At 53.1% G+C, this 20,679-nt stretch overlaps 2 long non-coding RNA genes across 5 annotated transcripts in view; one reads left to right on the top strand and one right to left on the bottom strand.

The window, feature by feature from the left end:
• Nucleotides 1–20,679, bottom strand: part of LOC123584331 — a 32,855-nt gene that overhangs the window by 7,341 nt on the left and 4,835 nt on the right. For 2 of the 3 annotated variants that reach the window (XR_006705353.1, XR_006705352.1), the window contains exons 2-3: nt 14,078–14,188; nt 12,880–13,096 (exon numbers count right to left, since the gene is read on the bottom strand). This is a non-coding gene — a long non-coding RNA (uncharacterized LOC123584331). Of the gene's footprint in view, nt 1–12,093; nt 13,097–14,077; nt 14,189–20,679 lie in introns of those variants that run through there. The other variant, XR_006705351.1, reaches the window with a different exon arrangement.
• LOC123584332 lies at nt 14,372–19,084 on the top strand. 2 transcript variants are annotated; one of them, XR_006705355.1, is made up of 2 exons: nt 14,372–14,431; nt 18,867–19,084. It is a non-coding gene; the product is annotated as an uncharacterized LOC123584332 (long non-coding RNA). The 2 variants fall into 2 exon arrangements; XR_006705354.1 differs by lacking the exon at nt 14,372–14,431 and adding an exon at nt 18,004–18,652.

The following is a 20,679-nucleotide window of genomic DNA, read 5'->3' as shown; positions in this document are numbered from 1 at the left end:
AATGGCACTACAAGAAATGTGAAAGAAAGTTCTTCAAGAAGAAAGAAAATGATGTCAGGTGGAAAGCTGGATTTACAAAAAGTGGTGAAGAGTATTGGAAATGGAATTGGAACATACATAGGTAAATGTAAAAAAATTTTTTTTAACAAACAAAAGCCCACTTTAAGAGTAATTGTTTGCAGTTATGTTTGTGGCATTCTGGTGGCTCATAAATGTTATTAAAAATAAAATAAAAACTTGATTAAATATATTGACATTATAGGTGTCATATATTCTCATTCCATCCAAATACAAATAGAACCTTAATAAAAATAAACCCTTCTGACCTGTTCCCCAAAGGAAATAATGTCTGGTGTGGATCCTTCTACACATTTTGTATATTAAACATAAACATATGAAAACATATATGGGGCATAAATTGCTATTGTCCATGAAATCTTTCACATTATTCTGCTATATGTATTTAAAAAACTTATTAAAATAGTTTTCAACTTTTAATTTCCTTAAGAGACAATTGCCTACTTAATACCAAATATCAACAAGGTAACATTTTGCATATTGAGAAGTAGAAGTGGGGCTCCTGGGTGGCTCAGTCGGTTAAACATCCAACTTCGGCTCAGGTCATGATCTCCAGGTTTGTGGGTTCGAGCCCCGTGTCGGGCTCTGTGCTGACAGCTGGGAGCCTGGAGCCTGCTTTGGATTCTGTCTCCCTCTCTCTTCCCTTCCCCGCTCATGCTCTGTCTCTCTCTCTCTCAAAGATAAATAAACATTAAAAAAAAAGAGAGAAAAATATAATCTATGGCAACCATAGCACAATGGACAGGAGAGTTGGAATGAAGCATGTTGCTTCAGGATACTTGTGTCACACGTGACCTTGTGTAACATTTGGAACTAGACTCTGAGAAGTTAAATATGCATATTTTGAATCCCGGAGCAACTCCTAAAAATTAGAACAAAGAGATATAGTTTATTAGATATTAGTGGGGAAGATAGAATGAAAATTAATCCCAAAGAAGGAAGAAGAAAGGGAAAAAGGAACCGATGGGACAAATAGAAAACAGATACAAATATGTTAGAATTAAACCCAGCGATGCTGATAATTGTATTAGGTAAACGTCTAAACCATAAAGGTCTAAATACTCCAATAAAAGGCAGAGATTGTGACACTGGATACAAAAACAAGGCCCAACTATATGTTGCCTACAAGAAACCCATTTTAGGGGCACCTGGGTGGCTCAGTTGATCAAGTGCCGCACTCTTGGTTTCAGCCCAGGTCATGATCTCAGGGTTGTGGGATCAAGCTCTGTGCTGGGAGTGGGGACTGCTTGGGATTCTCTCTTTGCTTCCCTCTGCCCCACTTGAGCATGTGCTCTCTCTCTCTTTCTCTCCCTCTCTCTCTCTCTCTCTCTCTCTCAAAAAATAAAAGAAACCCATTTTTAATATACAAAAGTCAATTGCGTATTTATATGTAGCATATATATGTGAATATATATAGTATACAGACTATATATATACTATAAACTAGCAAAGAACATTGGGTAATCAAAATTAAAAAGTACTTTACTACAAATGAATCATATAATCAAATGCCAATCATATGAATGGCATCATGGGATGACATTATATAATCATGTAAAAAGCAAAAGGATGGGGGAATGTTGAAAGGCTATTGGAGCCAATCTGAGAGAGCTTCCAATGGCCAAAGCTAGAACAATTTAAGCAGTGGAATAAACAATGGCAATTCTGAAGTATAATTCAAAGAATAAAGTAAATGTCTGTTAGTCCATGCTGATAAAATTAATAATGGGATAACCGCATACATGGGAGAAAGGGAGCAACAACTTAGAGAATTCCAGCTAACTGTCAAAGGAATGAGGGTAACAGAAGAATCACCATTATAATTCCACAGAAGTAATGGAGGCAAGATGCACTAGTAGATGTTAAAATTAGTGGGCAAAAGTTTAAGAAGAAACAGAGTATTTGCTTAGTCTCAAAGTGTCTCCCACCCCAAACTTACTAATGAAAAGAAAAAATAGTATAGTACCATGCAAGAATCTCCAAGTGATTATGAACTACCCACTATGATGCATATCACCCCAGTGATGTTCTTCTTGATAATGCTTAACCTCAAATAATCATGGGGAAACATCAGACAAAGCTAGCTTGAGGGGCAGTCTACAAAACACCTAACCATTACTCTTCGAAAGTGTCAAGTGATGAAAGACAGGAATACTGAACAACTGTCACAGATTGTAGGAGACTAAGGAGATGTGTCAAGTAAATACGATATGGGATCTTGGAGTCAAAAAGAACGCTAGTGGAAAAATTGGTAAAATCTACACAAAGTCTGTAGTTTAGTAAAGAGTATCATACCAATGTTAATGTCTCAGTTTTCAAAATTGTACCATGATTTAGGTATTAACATTAAGGGAAGGTGAGTGAAGGTTATATGGCAACTTGCTGTACTCTTTTAGCAACTCTTCTGATATTTTAAAATTATCTCAAAATAAAAAAGCTTAAAAATAATACCATTTACAATAGCATAAAATGTATGAAATGCCTAGGGATTTACTTCACAAAATATATACAAGACTATATGCCAAAATTTATAAAGCAATCCTGGGAGAGATTAAACGTGGCGTAAAGAAATAAAGAGATACACCATGTTCATGCATCCAGAGACTCAATATTATTAGATTTCAATTCTGTCTTTTTTTTTTTTTTTAATTTGAGCGAGAGAGAGCAGGGGAGAGGGGCAGAGGTGGGGGAAAGAGAGAGAATCCTAAGTAGGCTTCATGCTCAGCACAGAGCCCAATGCAGGGCTTGATCCCATGACCCTGGGATCATGACCCGAGCTGAAATCAAGAGTCTGACACTCAACTGACTGAGCCACCCAGGTGCCCCTCAATCCTGTCTTCAATGAGCTATAGATTCGACATAATCCCAATTACAATTACAGCCTGTCTTTTTTGTAGAAATTGACAAGGTGATCCTAAAATTTATTTTTTTTTCTTATTTTTTTTTTCAACGTTTATTTATTTTTGGGACAGAGAGAGACAGAGCATGAACGGGGCAGGGGCAGAGAGAGAGGGAGACACAGAATCGGAAACAGGCTCCAGGCTCTGAGCCATCAGCCCAGAGCCCGACGCGGGGCTCGAACTCCCGGACCGTGAGATCGTGACCTGAGCTGAAGTCGGACGCTTAACCGACTGCGCCACCCAGGCGCCCCAAGGTGATCCTAAAATTTAAATGGAAATGCAAAAGACCTAGAATAGCCAAAGCAATTTTCAAAAAAGAACAAAGTGGGAGGATTTAGACTATTGAATTTTAAGACCTATTTTAAAGCAATAGTATGATATTGACCTAAGGATAGATATCTAGATCAATGGAATAGAATAGAGAACCCAGAAATGGATCCATGTATATATGACCAATTGATTTTTTAAAGAAGGGCCAAGGCAAATCATTGGGAAAAGCAAAATCTTTAACACAAATGTTGGTGCAACAGTGGGATATCCATATATAAAAAATATAAACCTCAACCCCTACCTCACATCATACACAAAAATTAACTTGAAAGGGATCACAGTCCTAAACATAAAGGCCAAAAAATATAAAACTTCTAGAAAAACTAGAAAAAATATTTGTGACCTTGGGGTAGGCGAAGGTTTCTTAATAAGACCCAAACAACCAAAAACATAAAAGTAAAACTTGGCCAAATGGTGGTCATCAAAATGAACAGCATCTGTATTTCAAGGAACCTGTTAAGAAAGTGAACAGATGAAACACAGCCTGCGAGCACAGGTTTGCAATACACCCACATGATAAAGGACTTTATCAGAATAAATAAGAACATTTTTGCAACTCTGGGATAAGACAAACAGTGCCTCATCAGAAAAAGCTTTGAGCAGCTACTCCACAGAAGAAGATACGCAAATGACTAATCTGCTAGTCGTTCCCCCTGCCTGGCTTGCTCTCCCTCCATACTCTGTTCCGCTCCCTCCCTCCCTTACTTCAAGGCTTTGCCCAGCTTTCACCTTCTCAGTGAGACCTTCCCTCACATTTTAGTAGCTACTACACTCTGCCCCAACCTCTCCCACCACACACATACCTGAGATCCTTCTGCATGCTCTTTTCTTTTCTTTAATACTTTTTTAAAAACATTTATTTAGTTTTGAGAGACAGGGAGAGAGAGAGCACAAGTGGGGGAAGGGTAGAAAGAGAAGGAGACACAGAATCCCAAGCAGGCTCCAGGTTCCGAGCTGTCAGCACAGAGCCTGACGTGGGGCCCGAACCCATGAACTGTGAGATCATGACCTGAGCCGAAATCAGACACTTAACTGACTAAGCCACTCAGGTGCCCTGAGGGCTTAATATTATTAACAAGATTTTCATAGCCAGTTGTTTCGGTTCTTTTTCAAGTTTATTTGGTCTTTTTTTTTTTTTTTTTTTTAAATTTTTTTTTCAACGTTTATTTATTTTTGGGACAGAGAGAGACAGAGCATGAACGGGGGAGGGGCAGAGAGAGAGGGAGACACAGAATCGGAAACAGGCTCCAGGCTCTGAGCCATCAGCCCAGAGCCCGACGCGGGGCTCGAACTCCCGGACCGCGAGATCGTGACCTGGCTGAAGTCGGACGCTTAACCGACTGCGCCACCCAGGCGCCCCTATTTGGTCTTTTTTGAAAGTACTTTGCTAACTGCCCATTGTTCGGTTTCTTGATTTCAGTTCTTGAAACACTAAGAAAAAGTTTATTTAAGTTTCCTACTCAGTAATTGCATTTATTTGTTGAATTTGGGGGTTCTAACTTGGGATCGTGATTTCCTGTTCAGTGGGTCTGTATTTGTGGGAATCCTATGAGGTCAGGTTGAGGGGGATTTGAGTTTGTTTCCACTAACTGGACCTTATCAGAAATATCTTTAAGTTGATTTTACAGTTTGGGATTTCCTGGATCACAAAGATGGTGTAAATCCAACCCCCCACCCCCCAACTCTTGTGAAGTAAGGACTGCGGATATGAATTCTCAGAAGAGATTAGTTTTCTCCGCCTAGGCCCCAATAGTGATGAACAAGTTACCTTGTTACCCTGCTTGCTATCTCTTTTTGCCAGGTGTATTAGTCGGGGTAGCCTATGTTCTGCTTCAGTAACAAATAGTCCCTCTTACTGGTTCAACCTAACAGAGACTTATTTCTTGTTCTTGAAGCTCTTACAAAGTTTGCAGGGAATCTGAGCAACTCTCCAGGCAACTGTCTGCCACAGAGTAACTCAATGATCTAGGTTTCCTCAATCTCAACCCAGCTCTGCTATCTGGGTGCACGGCATCCATGGGCACCGAGGGACTGGGAGGAGAGACGGCCCTGGAGAGTCTGGCATGGGCTGTTGATTGCTTTAGTCTAGAAGCGGCTCACATCTCTCTTTCTCAGCACCTTTTGGCCAGAACCAGTCACAAGGACAGGCTAATTAAGAAGGGGCAGGGAACCTGTTCATCTGTGCCTGAAGGGAGGAACACTGAATCGGGGAGGGGGGGAACTAGCTCTGAGCTGTCAGCGCAGAGCCCGACGCGGGGCTCGAACTCACGAACGGTGAGATCACGACCTGAGCTGAAGTTGGGGGCTTAACGGACTGAGCCACCCAGGCGCCCGACTCCTCTTCTTTCCACAAGCTAAGTTGCATTTTGCAAACGACGTTTACTGCCTTTTATGTAGCATCCCCAGGCATTCATTGTAGGAGGTAAGTATTCATATTACGTTATAGATGAGGAAAGAGGCAGAAAGCTTCAGTAACCTGCCTGGGGACACACATGGGGGGGGGGGGGTCCTGGAGCCTTGCTTCTCAGCCGGCCCGTCTGACCCCACGGCCAGCTCCTTCCGCTGACCTTCCTTGGGACGGAGAGGGATGGTGTCTGGCAAAGAGTCCCGGTGCGGGCTTCCCGGAGGGGGCAACCTTTGACCGGGTCTGTAAGGATGTGAGGTTGGGGTGTGAGTGGACCCAGAGACACATGTTGGCCGCTCCATAAATATTTGCCGAATAAATGAATACGTGAATGGCCCGCTAGAGGAAAGAGGATGAATAATGCTGTTGGTAAAGCGTGAGTCAGTTTCTTGCAACGGCTCGTGTTTGACCCAGAGTTTTTCTACCTGCTCTTGCCTAACTTCCCAAGCTAAACAAACCGGGAAAACACTCGCAGGAGCGCCAGGGATGCAGTCTCTCCTGCAGGCTCAGCCCTGGCGGTTACCTAACATGACAAGCCTGTCTGAGCCCTCAGCAGAAGCGGCCCGGAGGACTGGGAGGTCAGCCCGGACGCCCACACCGAGACTGTCATCGCGATGGCTCGAGTCCCCGGGCCGTCCTGCCAGTGCACCCAGGAGAAGCAAAAGCAAACAGGGAAATTCTGGGTTGAGCCTGGACTTGGGTCAGATCCCGTTCGTAAACACCCTCCCTTGTGTTTAGTGCAGTGAGGGAACCTGAGCCCCCGGCTAGGAGAATGAGATCCAGAAAGGGCCGGGAGGCGGCCGTCCGGGGACACCCAGCGTGCACGCCTCGGGTGGTAAGTGGGGGGCCAGGGGGCGCAGAGAGCTCAGGGCGAGGTGGTGGGGGCCGGATGCCTTTCAAGTGCTTCCAGTTTCAGGTAACGAGAGCACTTGCGGAGGGTAATCAAGAGGTCATGTCGGCAGACTCCTGCCGAGGCTCTCTTGGGAACGTTTAGAAGATGGAAATACTGTTGTCTTGCTCAGACAGCTAGGATGTTTCACAGAAGCCGGCTTTTCCTTATCGATCTCCCGCTGGGGGCCAGGCTCGCATTAGCGCTGTCACACCGATGAACTCAGGCCGTCCTCATCAAAGCCCGCACAGCAGCCCTCATTACCCCCAGCGCCCACACGAGGGATCGAAGGTGCTCTGGTTAAGTGAGTTGTTCCAGGTCACTTAGCTGGGAAGTGTGGCCTGGGGACCCTGCTTCTCCATTAGGTGTGGCGGGCACGGCGCGACAATGTCTGTCCCAACACGATTCTCTTAGGGGCTGGTGCACCTCTATTGGATTTTGCTTAAAGCAGAAACATGGCGAAGTATTTGAAGGTTTATAAAAGAAAAAAATTTTATATTATTTTTGTTTATTATTTTTTTAAATGTTTATTTTTGAGAGAGACAGAGACAGAGAGGCAGAACGTGAGCAGGGGAGGGGCAGAGAAAAAGGGAGACACAGAATCCAAAGAAGCAGGCTCCAGGCTCCGAGCTGTCAGCACAGAGCCCGACGTGGGGCCCGAACTCACGGACCATGAGATCGTGACCTGAGCTGAAGTCGGACGCTGAGCCACCCAGGCGCCCCAAAGAAAATTTTAAATATGGGTATTATTATGGTGTGGCCACGAAAGTCACAACGCAGCTCGGAGGGATTTTAACTCGGCCTGGCTCCCCCAGAGCCCGCCCAGGTCCTCGGGAGGTCTAGGAAGGGCGTGTGACTGGTGCGTCTGGGGCACCTGACCTCAAACACAACTCCATTGAAGGGCGCTCCCCTTTTCCCAGCCCCCACGCATGACGTAACATTGCTGTTCCTGCCTGTAGTTGGGGGTGGGGGGGCGCCCAAGACAGGCTTCTAAAGATGGGAAGTACTGAGCAGTAGTGATCTGCCCTTCTGCTTATGCAGTCGGTCCCACCGCGGTCTTGGTTTTTTTTTTTTTTTTTTCAACGTTTATTTATTTTTGGGACAGAGAGAGACAGAGCATGAACGGGGGAGGGGCAGAGAGAGAGGGAGACACAGAATCGGAAACAGGCTCCAGGCTCCGAGCCATCAGCCCAGAGCCCGACGCGGGGCTCGAACTCACGGACCGCGAGATCGTGACCTGGCTGAAGTCGGACGCTTAACCGACTGCGCCACCCAGGCGCCCCTTGGTTTTTTTGAATAAACTGTCCACCGTAGAACAATTTCAGATTTATGGAGAAGTTGCAGAGACAGTACGGAGTTCCCGTGCACCCCCCGGCCAGTTTCCCTGTGGCTAACGCTGTGTGTTACTGCAGCACGATGCCATTACCAACCAGCCGACATCGGTCCATTGTTAACTTGACTCCAGACTGGATTTGGATTTCCCTGGTTTTCCCATCGATGTTCTCTCTCCGTTCCAGCATCCGAGCTGGGCAACGAACTCTGCATGGTTGTCTTGTCTGGTCCATATCGTTTTTCGATAACCTGCTCTGCCGGGCGGAGCTTCGGCCGCGGTCCAGTTCGTGGTCAGGGGGTGACGTAGACGGGGGGCCAACGCCCGCGTCGTGGTGAAAGGCCTGGACACCGGCAGCTTCCCCTGGGAAGATTAGCAAAGGCAGGCCTGCAGCGCTTTGGGCTTTGAAAGGAGGGCGCTTGATGGAAAAGCCAGCTTGAATAATAACACCGAGCACTGTATTTTGATGGGATAATTGTTTTATATTTATAAAGATTCTTAATTATCTCCAGCAAATGCATTTAGCTCACTTGGTAATTGAATTAAGGAAAATGTCTTTTCAAGCGTTGTGAGTCGTTGCCATAATAAAAAAGAATAACTTAAAAGCGCTTCCCCACATGACCTAGACAGGCTCGTTATTACCGAAGGCTGAGTAATTCCATTAAGGACCGAGCCGGCTCTAATATAACAGGTATTCTAGAGATGCTGAGTTAAAATGACAAGAGACAATGGAAATTTCCTTCCTTTGGGGACCCCTCGATGATCCCCCATTTACAGCCAGTCTTTCCATCCTGGGCCTGGGGCACACTGCCATTTTTGTGACGTGTCCCAATCGCACCGCACGGTGACCGTCTCAGGGTCTGTGCCCTACCCCTTTTCCCGCCCACGTGTGTGTCTCGAGAGCTGGGACTGCATCCAGCCCACTTAGGTAGCGCAAAAAAGAAGCCTGTTTGGCACCTCCCGAACCGAGTTCTTCCGCAGCGTCGAACGTTTCTTCAGAAAGCACCCTCTCGACGTTTTATCTTTGGCTGGACACGCTTTTTAGCTTATGGGATTGCAAACGCCCAGGTCGCCGGAATGCTGGCCGAGAGGGCCTGGGCTGGGGGGGTGGTCCACAGCATCAAGAACACGGTGTCTTGATGGCCCGAATCCCTGGGCTTGGCAGGCAGCTTGGGGGGGTGGGGTGGGACGTGGGGAGGGCCCCGGAGGAACCCAGACAGAATGGCCCCGAACTTGGAAGAAGACCAGTGTTCATCCTGGAGTTTATTGCATCATAAACGTGTCTCGACTTTCGCGGCCGCTTCCTGGCCCTTGCATGGCCCAGGTGAGCGTTCTGCTGATTAGGGAGTCGCCTCCCCCACCCCCATATTGCCTGTCTGAGGTCACGGAAGGAGCGAAGCCGCTCTTGTGTCTGGTTGGACTTCTCGAAGGGGTGAAACCGACCCATGGGGGTGCAGTGGAGGAGGCTGGCTCCCCGGTTCTCTCAGAGGTGCGTGAACTCAACAAGTGATTATGAAGTGCCCGCTGTGCCCAGACACTGGGCTGGGCTCTGCTGATATGGCGGGGAGCCAGCCAGACAGGCCACTTAAGGCACGGAGTCTACAGTCCAGCGCGGAGACCGACACGGAACGGGGGAACGAAACGAGAAGCGGGGTAACTGTAGGCTGATAAGCGTTATCCTCTAGGGCAATAAATTGGGGGTGCGAGGGAGGTGCTGGTGGGGCTGGGAGGCACTGCCCATGCTCTGGGCACCGAGCTGAGCCCGTCATCACCGGGGCAGCCCTGGGCCCACTCCTTACGGAGCCTGTCACGGCGGGCGGCCTCTCCCTCACCATTCTCGACTTTTCTCCTCGCTTCCTCCTCTCCCTGTCACCTTCGCATGCCAAAGCCAGCGTGTCCCATGGTCCCGGCACAGGCAGGAAGATCACGTTGTCCCAGTGCCAACTGCCCCACTGCCGTTTCACGTCCTAGTTCGGATGCTCGGACAGAGAGCCGCCCGTCCAGCCTAGGCGAGGACTGTCCCGGGTGGGGACCGGTCTGGTGCAATCAGCTGAGCTGGGTGCAGAGTGAGGGAGCCGGGACGTGGGAGCAGGGGCTGTGGGTGTGACGGGCACAGCGTGGGTGTGGGTGGCCCAGGCTGCAGAGGGGCGTGAGGCCGGGATGGAGTCCTGCTCGGCGAGACTTGACATCTCGGCAGCTCAGCTAAGCGGTGCCCCGCACCCTACTTACCTGCGTGCGCTCCTGCCCCGTGGAGGGACCCCGATCCTCTGCTCCGGGCTTCTCTGCTGTCCCTGCTCGGACCACCCCCCGGAAGTGTCCTGCCCTGCCAGGGGCAGGAAACGGGAAGTGATTTTGTAACTTCTGTAACGACGGACAGATGTAAGGGCTGTTCCGCTGCCCGTAGTGATGGTTCCAAAGGGCGGCTCTGGGAGGGTTCTCGTTCTCCATTTTTATAGAATTCCACATCCCTTTGGAATCTTGGGATTACAAAACAGCCACCGAGAAATCATGCACCCCATTAACATCGAGACTTTTATGTATTTACAAGTCAGCTTAAATTTTTACCAAGAGAGGTTTTCAAAATGTAACATGTGTTAGTCACTGCGTGAGTTGCGAAACCAAGGGAATATCTCCAAAGTGCTGGCCTTGACAATGTAATCTGGCAAGGCTTGGGGACGAATAAAAATAACACTTCTCAGCATCGCTGTCTCAAAGGGTAGGAGGGATCTGGAGCCCTCCCCAAGCCCATAGGTAGTCGGTTTGCATGAGCAGGATGGTGGCCGGTCAGCCGGGGGTAGCGGGAAGAGAGTGTGTCTGGGGAGTCGGGGGTCCTGGTGTGAGTTCTAAGTCTGCCACTCACTGGCCAGGTGACCTCAGGCCTTTGCCAGACCCCGCTGAGCACGGAGAGGTGCCCAAGGTGGTGCCCGCAGTGACAGGACCCTCCCCCCACCCCCGCTCCACTGACTCCCAGGCGACTTAAGAGCCAGAGGCATGGGTGCCCATCCCCACGCCGACGTCCAGGCGGCCTCAAGGGCCGTGTCTGGGAGGACGGAGGGAGGTGGCGCCCGCAGCTGTACCCCTAGCTTGGTTTCTAAACACAACAACCCTGCACCTCCCCGCTGAGCCACAAGCCCACAGGTGGCCCGATGAACACGTGGTTTCTGGATGTGACATGAAAGTTAGCATTTGCGCTCGTTGTCTGGGTTCCCCGGGTTTGTTTTTCTTGCTGTCGCAGTCCTGAAATGTTCCCAACCGTGTTTACGTCGAGGCGGGATGCAGGGAAGCGGGGCGCTGCTGTTCCGGGATCTGCGGGGCCCTGCCCGCCCCAGCCTCCCGCAAAGTGCCAGCGGCCGCCGCAGCTGGGGTCCAGAGTCAGCCGGGTGCACAGCCCACAGAGGCGTCCGGGGCAGCTGGCTCCCACCCGCCTCACCTCTGCAGGCATCCATCGACAGTGCCAGCCACATCACACCTTCTCCGTGGAGTGCCCCGTCCGTCGGGCACGCCAGCTTTCAGGGGAACACGCGGGAATGATATCTGATCCTCACTGCCACCGGGGAGTGGGGGCCGGGATTGTTCCCATTCCACAGAAGACAAAACAGAGGCTTGGGAGCGGCTTGCTGGCCACAGGTCACGCGGAGCTGGGGTCACAAGTGGTCATCATTTCTAGTCTGAACACCCCTCTCCTGCTGCCCGTGCTTGGAGGATGTTGTCCTCAGTTCCTCACCACAATACGGGGACGGCCTGGAGCCTGCCTGACGACGCCGGCTGGGGCCCAGGGAGGGCCACCTGGGCCTCCCTTTTGGCTCGGACTGTGTGCCACCTAGCCACACCCACCCTGCTCTCTGGCACTGCTTTGGAAATCGCTGGCGTCTTGCTTGCCCGTCACTGTGAACTCCGGGAGGACGGGAGGCCCAGGCTGGTGGCCTCGGGCCCGGTCGGGGCTTGCCACGCACTGGACTCTCAACCTTGCCTGTTGACCGGTGGCTCGTTGTTATCCCCGGAGGCTGGGTTCCACGTGTCTGGCCACAGGAGGCCAGCCCCCCCCCCCCCCAACCCCGACTGCCCCCAGGTCCTTGGCTGGCCAGCATTTCAAATGATATTGTTTCATATTAAATTATTTTAAATTCCACGGACACTGGTTTCACAATCAAATAATTCGATCTTGTTTACAAATGGAATTTTTACTTTTTGACGGTTTCTAGCTTTGCTGGGCTGGATGGTCAGTGAAAGCCTGTCCTCCCATGCCCTCCCGCCCACTTCTGCTGCCTTCCCTGGGACACCGTGGAGCCCGGGAACGGCCCTGGCCGCTGTGGACGAAGCTGCCCCTTCACTGCATGAGGGGAACAGAGTGGGGGGCTCTCTGGGCCTCCCCCGGCCTCTCCCACCCTCCAGCTTCCTCCATGAGAAAACCCACAAACAACAGAATTGGAGGGGCCTTTGGTACCTGCCATCCCCACACCTCTTTTTATAGATCAGGAAACTGAGGTGCAAAACCCCAGCCCTGCGGCCGGCCCAGGACTCAGAGGCAAGGGGGGGGGGGCACTGTTGCAAACATCCCTCTTCGTCCTCCTGAATCCCTGCCAGCTTGCGCGACTACTTGGGGCTAAAGAGACACAGAAATGGAAAGACATGACCAGTGACCTCTAGAGGCTCGCAATGTGGGTGCTGGGGTGGGGATGAGGAGACAAAAGGTAGGGCACGATGGGGCCCGTGGCTCGGTGACCATAGGAGGGAGCAAAGGGCCCCAGAGGGCCAGGTGGGATGGAGACAGCAGGAAGAGCACAGGGAACAGCGTCTGCAAAGCCATGGACATGGCTGAGCTTGGTGGTTGTGGCCCGAACCCTTTCAGGCAGATGATGAGACCAGGCACGTGAATGTCCTCAGCAGTGTGCTGAATGTCCATCTTTCCCAGCGAGTTGCCTTGTCCCCCTGGAGGCTGTCTCCTCACCCGGCGGTGCCACTTTCACTGGAAACAGGTTTGCAGCCTCTCTTCTGGAACCTTCTCTAGGCCAGTAATGGTGCAGGGGAAGATGGGCTTCGTTGTTTTGTGGTCACTCGGATGGATGACCTGGGTTGGCCCGGCAGCAGCCCCGCTGGGCTTGGCTCAGAATGGCATCTGGCTGTTTCCACGAGTTACCGGCTCTCTGAGGTCAGAGCCAGACCTGCTGAGGAGGCCACACAACGGGCTGTCTCCGCAGGCACCCCCTCCCCCGAAAGGGGCCGAGGCGGGCGTCCCAGCCAGCCCCGGGGCTGCAGAGGGAAAAGCTGGCTGATAACGTCCCGGCCAAAAGGCCGGCATTCATTCTATCAAATGTCCTGGGAGACGAATACCAGGCAGGGCCTGAGGGTCACCGAGGAACCGGCTGCCGCTGTGGCTCCTGCCCCTCCCCCCGGGGTCCCTGAGACGTCCCTCAGCCCTGGAGCCCACTCCCCGTTTCTGTGTCTCTGCCGCATCACTGTGGCTCTGTGGTCCTGCGATGCCTTGCCAGGCTGTCCCCGAGGTGGCGACCTCGGGCCAGACTGGAAACTGCCCAGACCACAGCGGTCCCAGGGCTAGCGGGTTTTCGGAGATGGGACGTTCATCCTCGTCGATGGAAGTGTAAATCCGGCCAAACCGAAAGTGCGTACACAGCTTGGGCCGGAATCGACACTTCTAGGCCTCTAACTCCCCTGTCCCGTGGTATCGGTGACCGGGGGAGGGTGGGCCCTTGGATCCGAAGGCTCCTAATCAAGAGGGCGTTATGTCTGCCCACATGCGCTGGGATGGACGGAGCTCTAAAATAAACAAGGCAAAGAAAGCGAGATGCCAAAGTCTGATACATCTTGCTTTTAAAAAAGGGTTAGAAATAGACGGTGATGCGCTCCGTGGGCGAATTCGCCAGAACTGCTGGTACCTGTCGGGAGCCCTCCTCCAGGTACGCGTGTGCCCATAACTCACCGGGTCCTTCGAAGGCCCGGGAGGTGGGTATTACCTTTTGGCCCCCTTTGCGGATGAAGACACCAAGGCCTGGGGGCGGGGGGGGGGTGAAGGGCCTGTTCGGGGGTGTGGGGTGCAGGCCGCGAGCCCGAGCCCCTGCGTGTTCTGTGGCTGGCGGTGAGGACTCGGGCGGGGAGGGGGCCGGGGGCTGTCGGCTTTCACCACTTACCTCTTCCTCTGCAGGTTCTTTCCGGCTGCGGGCGTGACTTCATTTTGGAAAATGTCAACAGGGGCATTCTGGAAGGGTAATCATCTCTTTGAATTCCTTTACTGTGTCTTCCTGTGTTAAAGAGAGAAACACGGTCGTGTCGTTTAAAAAGCCCAACCCCCCCCCCCTCACAAAGAGAACACCGAGTCTCTAGGAAGAGAACTGAAGACAGCAATGGGATTCCAGAAGGGGAAGCCGGGTCTCCGGGGGGCCCACTGGTGCTTGCTTACAGGCCAGTTCTATTTCCCGTGGTTTCCAGAACACGGGAGGTGGAAGGCCCTTGAGCGAGGTCTATTCCAATGCCTCATTTTATGGGTGAGCAAAGTGAGGCCAAGAGAGGGCCTGCCTTGTTCTAGGTGTCCCCTGGGCCCGTGTGGCCCCCACGCCAGGTCTAGGCCCACTGGGGGGCTTCCTTCATCCTTGGTGTCTGTCCACTTGCAAAGGGGGTCTTCTCTTCTATGTGGGCCCCCAAGCTCAATCCCTCATTTCCCCGAACCAGTCCTTCTAGCCGCTGCCTAACAAGGGAGGGCGCAGGTGCAGGGGCTGGGGTGACCAAGGAGCCTAGACTCCTTGGGAAGTGTGTGCATAGCCCGGTTCTTCCACAGCGATGGTGGGACGGACCCGGTGGCCCAGGGTCTAGAACACAGACGTGGTCTTGGCCATCTGTATGGGGCACCTGGCTCCTAGCTCCTCCTGGTCTCATTTGGGACCTCGTCTCTGGCCTCCGCCCCGCGCACAGCCATGACCCCTGGGGACTGAGTGTGGACAGGGCTTTGGGTGTAGACCCGGTACTGAGTCGGACACACCTCCTGGGAAACTTTGTCCTGCCCGTGGCCAGGGCTGGCGGGGGGCACAGGCGTGGCCGGTGAGCGTAAGAATGCCACTCAGGCTGGCTTATAGGTGAATGCGCTGGCTCTTGAGACTAAGGTGTCCAAAGTTCATCTGGACCCAACGGCTCAAATGATGCCACCGCACGCGTCTGTCTTTCTGCACTCGGCTTTCCTCCAGACCCTTTCACTGTGCGGCGGGGCTTCCCCCACAAGGTGGCAAGGTCACTCCATAGGTCATTCTGCCATTCAGCAATCTCAGTGCCCACGCAGCGCCCGATCTGACTCTGATTTGGCCCGACCCTGCCCTTGGGTCCACTCCTGAGTGGACAACCAGTGTGCAGAGAAGTGGCAGGTGACATTGGGCCAGCCCCGCTCAACCAGAAGGACCACAGTGGGGAAGGGAAACCTGGGGTTTGGGGCCAACAGAAGCACAGATGTCTATACAGCACGCAAACCAGCACCAGTGAAGAGAGGGCTCTGGAGGGATAGCCAGTCTGTGGGGAGGCCACACATCACGGGGACAGGAAGACAGGCTGGCAGCCGCTCTCTCCAAGGCCCCACCCCTGCTCCGTGCTCCTGCCCATTGCCTTTCCCCACAGACCCCCCCACCCCGTTTCCCTGCGGACGCTGGCTTGCCCCGCAGCATCTCTGCCCGGACTTGAGACAACAGAAGGCAGTGTGGACACCCCTGGCCTGGCTCGTCAGGAAGTCCTCGGCCGCTCTGTTGAGGCCATCTCAGTCATGAAGCAAACTTTGTCTTCACACACCAGGGCCGCTCAAGTTGCACAGGGCCCTTCTTTCTTCAGAGCGTGTGGGGGTTGTAGTGGGTCGAGTCGTGTCCCCTCCCAAATTTACATCCACCCAGAACCTCAGAATGTGCACTTATTTGGAAGTAGGGCCTTTGCAGAAGGAATGAGGTCATGTAAGCCCTAAACCCAATGGTGGTGTCCTCGTGAGGAGCAGAGGAGAGACACAGAGGCTCTGGGCGTGAGTGTGTGTGTGTGTGTGTGTGTGTGTGTGTGTGTGAGTGTATGAGACAATGGAGGCAGAGTTTGGAGCAGTGCAGCTATAAGCCAACGACACCCAGGGCCACCAGAAGCTGGAAGAGGCCGGGAAAGATCCTCCCCTAAAGCTTTCAGAGGAAGCGTGTCCCTGCAGACACCTTGGTTTCAGACTCGTGGCCTCCAGAAATGTGACAGAGTATCTACTGTATTAAGTCCGCCAGCTTGCAGTCACTCGTTATGGGAGCGCTAGGAAGTGAATACAGGTGTCTGGGGGGATCTGGGTGGGGCGACAGGCCAGTGTGTCTGGGCTGAAGGGCGGTACCAGGGCCGGGGTCGTCACCCTATGCCATCTTGACATTCAGTGTCAGTCCCTTCCCGGCGCTGCTGGGGCCCCTGTCACCCTTTTAAGGACGTGGGACCCTGCATCCCATCGTCTGGAGCCTAGCCTGCCTCTCACGTACCCACCTCTTCCCCAGCCCTGGTCTCGTCCAGCCCCTGAAACCCCAGGGCCTCCCTTCAGTGTGGGCTGATGAAGGGACAATGAGAGGCCCCTGGGGGCACAGAGGATTACTGTGGGGCGGGGGACGTGACTGAAAACCCGCGGTTTAATGCATGGAGACATCCCCTCATCTGCATCTGTGGGATCTCGGGGCCCCAGGCTCAGGTTCGTCTGATTCAGTTGCTGTGCTTAGTTCAACTTCTTGAAAGACTCTGACGGCTGGGGCTGGGCTGGAGCGTGGAGCCCTGTGCACGGAGCGTGGCCTGGAAGGCATCCTTGCTGGGTACCCACTGAGCCAACTGGGCTGGGGAAGGGGGCTTCTTCAGACAAGGTGAGGCATGACGGTACTAACACACAGCAAATGCTTAGCTCAGATTGCTGTGCTCCTCTGGATGCTCAGAAGGGCGTGTAAATCACACCCTTCATGACTATCTGGGTTACATTCTCTGGTTTGCAGCCAAAGACACGGGCTTGGGTTAAACGCTTGCCACGCTTAACCAGCCAGAACAGAAGCCAAGAAACTTTCTGCCAGGTCTTACCAGGCTTATCAACTGGCTGTGTGACCTTGGGCCGGTCCTGTCCCTCTCTGAACCACTATGGTCTTCTCTTAAAACAAGGGGCTCAGGCCAGATGCTACCCGAGGGATTTCCTACTTCCATAGGTCCATGATGTAGCAGACTCCAAACTAGGTGTGCTTTGAACTAAAGTTCGGGGGCACGCTTCGAGCGTCTTGCTCGGAGTTGTGATTCAGCGAGCTCTGGGCAGGGTGGACAGGCAGACCTGGCCACAGGGTCCCAATTTCCCCCGGCACCTGCCGCTGTTGGGTGTTCTTTTGCTTTGGGGTTTTTGTGTCCCTAAGAATACGAATATTAACACACACTAAAGTAGAACATTGGAGGTTTACACTCGCAGAAAACTTCAGATGAAAATATATTGGGGGAGGTGCTGGGTAGAGGGCAGTGACCAGGGTGACAGGTTGGCAAGAAGGGAAAAAAAATAAAATGCATCCAAAGTCCAGTGAGCAGGGGGGCAGAAAGCAAGAGGGAAGGGAGCACAAGGTGAGCGGGGCGTGTGTGACAGCAAAGCGGGCCAGCAGGAGGATGGGAGGGCGGGGTCCTCACCCCTCCGAGGAATCTGCCCACCTCTGTGCAACCTGTCTGCCTTGCAAGGCCAGCCTCATCATCTCTGATTACCCAGGGCCCAACGGCCAATGGAACTCAAAGAATTTTCTAGAATGCTTGCACACCCAGTGAAGAGCTGTCCAGCAGAAGCAATGCCTGGATGAGGCAGGTGGACAGATGGCAGCGCTCACTCATGGATGCTGAAGGGGAAGCACACACCTAAGCCGACCATCACGGGGGACCAGAAGCCCGGGTCTGTGGCACCTGCTTTCCAGCGCCCAGGTCCCCGGGGTCAGAACGAGCCTCAGAAGGCGTCTTGCACTGGCCCTAAGGGTGGCTTGGAGGGCGACGCTGGGTCAGCCGGTGCCGGGAGGCTCACTCCTGTATGTGGACAGTTTTCTTCACGGGACAACAGGCGTATGTGTGTGTGTGTGCACCTGCACGCATGGGGAGTGGGGGTGCAGGCGCCTCCCCACCGTGTGGTTCGAAGCCTCTGGCTAGAGCAAGCTTGGAGAACGACTCTGAGCCCCGTCAGCGCTTTAGGTTTCAGCTCCAGGGCCCCGGGGCTCTGCCGCGCAAGCAGATGGGCAGTGGAGGCCACAAGGAAGCAGTGGTGGGGTGTCCACTGCTCTCAGTCTCCCCCGTGAGGCCCGAGAGGGAGGAAAACAGCAGGCCAGAACAGCTGGATCATACAAGAGCAGCTTCAAAGCGATAAGAAGCTGGCAGATGAACCAAACAAGTAAAAGGGAAAATCCTTACAAGGGAAAGTTGACTCCGAAGGACAGATTGCAAAAGCCAGAGACGGGGCTGGCCCCACAGAGCAGCCGTGGACGTGCGGGTCCCTCGGACACTCTGAACCGCCGCGACCTGCTGCAGCCCTGAGAGGCGGGGCGGAGGGGGCCGGGGTGGGAGAGGGGCCCCGCAGCGCCCGTGGACTCCCGGGTAGACAAGGCTGCGGGGCCAGAGACACCCCACCATTCCTTTTCAGTTCGTCTGCCACTTGCCCCTTGCTGTAGCCAGACCAGCTCCTTCCTGCTCCCCTGTACTGCACCGGGTCCTGGATCAGGCCTCTGCATGCACAGGTGCCAGAACATTCCTCCAGAGCTTTGCTGCCACCTTCGTCTTTGACACCACCTTCCCTGGCCACCTGGTCCACAGCTGCCTGCTCCCAGACGGCCCATCCCTGCCACAGCCCCCACACTGCCTGTCTGTCTCCCGCTGGATCACTGGCTGTGGGCAGGGACCTGGGTGTCTGGAGAAGGGCTCGGTCCCACAGGAGGTCTCTGTCTGTTTCAGGGGACAGGGAGCTTCCCTGCACGGCATCCTCCCACCTTAAGGCCATGGAAGATTCAGAAAGCCTGAAAAAAACTTGAGGGGAAGAGCCTTTCACAGACAACTTCCATCGGTTTCCAGTCTCTGTGTTTCCAGAAAATTCTATTACCTGGCTCAAGAGTAAGTGAGCCATCTGTTTCCTGATGTCCGTATACTGATTACAGGAAGGCTGCAGAGGTTAACGTGTGTGAAAGTAATTTGCAAGTGTGTGTGTGTATGCATGAGCGTGTGTAAGTGTGTGCACGCATGAGGGTGTGTGTGTGTGTGTGTGTGTGTGTGTGTGTGTACATGCGTGCGTATGTGCAGAGGATGTAAGGGCAGCTACTCCTGGTCTCACGTCTGACTTCATCACTGAAGCGGCGAGTGGCCCGGTGGGGGGTGTGGGAAGACTGTGGTTCTGCCCCCAAGGAGGTGGCTGTTCAAGGGAAAATGAAGTCAGCCCTCCCAGGACTGAGGAGGTGAAGGCGGACGGGGAATGATCGTCCTCCCTGCTGCCTGGGGGCCGTGGAAGACAGGAGCTCCGTGTCCCTCCCCCAGGGAGCAAGCCCCACACCCCAGGAGAGGAGCCATCCCTCGAGGATGGTTGGGGAGAGAGCCTGAGGCCAGGGTCATCTCTGCCTGGCTGCAGGGAGGACGCTGGGCATGGACCCAGGGGCTGCGCATCAGGGAGAGTGTGACAGTGGTCCAAGGCCAGGAGAGCTGGCCTAACCCCAGCTCTACCCTTACTAATTGTGTGACGCCCCTCTGGGCCCCAGATACTCGATCAGCAACATGAGAAGAGCAGCACCCCCATTCCACAACGTACTCTTGTTGGGGTCAGTGCCAAAGCAACCAGCAGCCAGCGGAAGGTCCACAGGGGTGTGACCTATGACTTAATCAGGGCTCAGTCAGGGGCACCTGGGGGGCTCAGTCGGCTGAGTGTCCGACTTTGGCTCAGGTCATGATCTCATGGTGTGTGAATTCGAGCCCCACGTTGGGCTCTGTGCTGACAGCTCAGAGCCTGGAGCCTACTTTGGATTCTGTGTCTCCCTCTCTCTGCCCCTCCCCTGCTCATGCAATGTCCCTCTCTCTCTCTCTCTCAAAAATAAATAAACATTGGGGCGCCTGGGTGGCGCAGTCGGTTAAGCGTCCGACTTCAGCCAGGTCACGATCTCTCGGTCCGTGAGTTCGAGCCCCGCGTCGGGCTCTGGGCTGATGGCTCAGAGCCTGGAGCCTGTTTCCGATTCTGTGTCTCCCTCTCTCTCTGCCCCTCCCCCGTTCATGCTCTGTCTCTCTCTGTCCCAAAAATAAATAAACATTGAAAAAAAAAATTAAAAAAAAAAAAATAAACATTAAATTTTTTTTTTTTAAAAATCAGGGCTCAGTGGACACAGAGCTGGACTATACAGATCTGTGAGCCCTGAAGCCTGTAGTGGGGACCACAGAAGTGGCCCAAAGGGAAGCCGGCAGGGGGAGAGTCCTACTGGGAGGCAGACTGGGGCCGGCATCCTGGCAGACAAATGGAAGAGACGGATGCTTGGGCACTTGGAGTCAGGCCGTCATTTTGTGCACGATCTCATTTGATTGTCCCCAGGAGCCTTGGAGGTGGGCACTGTCACCCCCATTCTAAGAGAAGGAAACTCAGTGAGGGGGGGAGGGGATTTCCCCAGTGTCATGGCTCTGGGAATCCCAGCAAGACAGTCTGACTCCAGGGCTGGAATAGGGGAAGCAAAAGTAGCAGGTGGGGGCTGTGGCTGCCCCAGATCGAGTCCCACGCTCCTGCACCCCGCAGACCCTC

The sequence above is a fragment of the Leopardus geoffroyi genome, chromosome B3 (assembly GCF_018350155.1).
Source record: "Leopardus geoffroyi isolate Oge1 chromosome B3, O.geoffroyi_Oge1_pat1.0, whole genome shotgun sequence".
Lineage (NCBI taxonomy): Eukaryota > Metazoa > Chordata > Mammalia > Carnivora > Felidae > Leopardus > Leopardus geoffroyi.
This window is presented reverse-complemented; position numbering and strand designations above follow the sequence as displayed.